General features: G+C 40.7%; 1 pseudogene; it reads left to right on the forward strand.

The window, feature by feature from the left end:
* The first annotated feature begins 370 nt into the window (after positions 1–370).
* Positions 371–2,607, forward strand: LOC106751410 (annotated as a pseudogene).
* The last annotated feature ends 48 nt before the right edge of the window (positions 2,608–2,655 follow it).

Raw genomic sequence — 2,655 nt, forward strand, 5'->3', positions numbered from 1 at the left:
ACCTCAACTAGAATCTTCTGGTATTCCACAATTATTTTGGAAAACTCTGACAAGTTGGAAAATGAAGTCTTCGATGGTGGACTTGTCTTCCAGTTGACAAAAGTAGAGTATAAAAGTATGACTATAGACATATCACAGTTTGGAAATTATTTATATCTGTGTAAGATGGTTTAGCGCACAAGATTCAAATAATATTTACTTGATTGATCATGCCTGGTTATACGATCTGCACCGTCAAAATTTGACGGAAGTACCAGGTTTGCTTGATCGCTCTCTCATGGACATCGATGCAGAAAAGCAGGAGATAATCGAATGTGTTATGAAAGAATTATGTGGCGATACAATCAATCATTTTCGTTGAACTCCCGAAATGTCGAGGAGAGTATGCCAATGTGGTATATATTATGGATGAAGTAGGATCAGCAATACAGTGACAATCCGAATTTCAGAGCAGAGCCTTTCGTGTCAAAAGGCACATCTTATACTATTCTGTTTCCCATAAGAGATGTCGCTATAGGAAACGAAGTCACGAAAGATTTTGTGGAGGGTCAACAAGCGAGCAGTTCTTGGATGAGACGTTTGTTATTGTTGCCATGGGTCGACAGCACTTTCGACATTGAAAATAATTATGAGCAGTTTGAAACTGATGAAGATTTTTCCAAGAATTATATTTTCGAAACTCTGCCGGAAAGGCAAACAACAACGAAACTTTGAAGGTTTTTTCACAATACGAATATGTGAATAAATACTTGACGTATCCAACGTTTGTCGACAACGATCAAGAAGCGGACATATTGTGTCCCACTTCAAAGCGTTCAAAGAATTAAGCATCTCCTCGCCCCTCGTATTCATAAATCAATTCCCTCGCGAGCACGTGATAACGGTCAAGGACCTCTTGGCCATCGTGTGAACTGTTTAAGACTCGACAAGATTTCGACAAACACAAGCATTCACATAAAAATATTGCTGTAAATGATACAATAGGAGTCCGTAAAAGATGTGGTAAAGAAATGTATTATAATAAAAAAAGATTTGTTAAATCATGCAATTGCACGGGAGAAAATTATTGGTTCGGTGCTTCACGTGCGATAAGACGTATGGTCTAGTTTGGACATTCATGAAACTACTCACAGATTAGACATATCTGTGCGATTTGTGCGGAAAGAGTTTTAAGCACTCCAACTATTCAAGAGGTCACAAGAGAATTCATTTAGACGAATCTAAAAAAAAAAAGACACGTGTGTGTGAAGTTTGTAAAAAAGCGTTTAGATCACGGTAATAGTCTCATATATACTGAAAATTATTTTAGGTAGTCTCTTTACGCCAAAGTTAGATTTATTATGCTGTATCTTATGCTCGTACAGGTTTCATCTGAGAGAACACAAAAATCAACACGAGGGCAATAAACCGTACACTTGCGAGCAGTGTGGGAAAGCTTTCTACAGGAGGATTCAATTGCGACAACATAAATTATCGCACGGAGTAAATAAATACATGCGTGCTCGATCTGCAACGGTGACGTTCAATCGCATGGGAAATATGAATTCACACGTGAAACGACACAGCAACGAAGATGGAATGTATACCTGCAGCGTGAGTACATTGACACTTTATAAAGACTCTGTAAATTATTCACCTTTATCGATATTTCGGTTGATTATCACGTCGATGAACATTGACTGTATGAAATAAGTAGCCGACTTGATATTGCAGGTTTGTGCTCACAAGTTCATGAGCGAATTGAAGACACACAGAAAGAATCACACCGAAGAAGGAAATAGTCGACAGCATTAAGAAGAAATTTTCCGACAATGCAACGTCTGCAACAAAGTGTTCTCGAAGCGCAATGTCTTGAAACAGCATGAGCACGATAAGATTTACGTGGAATGTGACGAATGCAACAAGAAATTGGCGAACAAGAACTCGCTGATGTATCACAAAAAGTCCGTGCATCGGAAGGAGAAGCCGCATATGTATTGCGGGAAATCCTTCATTTCGAAAGAAGCACGACTGACCCACGAGAGGATACACACTGTCCCTACACGTCTGCAAGGTGTGCGGTACAGGTGTTCGAATAATCTCAACCAACCACATGAGGACCCACATTAAAGCCGTGCAACTATTGCAACAAGAGGTTCGCGCGCAAAGGCACGTTAACCGTGCCCACGAGAGAACCCATACGGGTGTCAAGCCCTGTGAAATTTGCGGTAGACGTTCCTCGCAGAAGAACGACATGATGAAACACGTCAAGACGCACCGCTGTAAATCGTCGCAGTGCGACCAGTGTAACGGTGTTTTCAAACGGAAGAAAGACCCGCTGAAACATACCGCCATACACGATACTTCAGCGATTCTGAACTACGTCGACACATGTCCTTCAATCTTACGCCAGTACACGACTCCTTTCTGAGATTGAAGAGTATCGATAGTACGTAGTTGGTGTTCCACTCAAGTGCTTTGTCAATACGTATTTATTAAACTATTCTTATTCCAATGATTTTCCTACCTCGCATACAGATTCCTGATCCCGGTATGGGTTTCTTAATGGAGCAATTATTACCAAGTGGCTGACATCGAACATTGTAAGGATGGATCTAAGCTGTGAGTGAGATAAGTAATGGTAACGGAGTGTTACGTCCTGGGTGTGTCCCGGAA

Source organism: Dinoponera quadriceps, unplaced genomic scaffold (assembly GCF_001313825.1).
Source record: "Dinoponera quadriceps isolate SergipeBrazil2010 unplaced genomic scaffold, ASM131382v1 scaffold13015, whole genome shotgun sequence".
NCBI classification, from domain to species: Eukaryota; Metazoa; Arthropoda; class Insecta; order Hymenoptera; family Formicidae; genus Dinoponera; species Dinoponera quadriceps.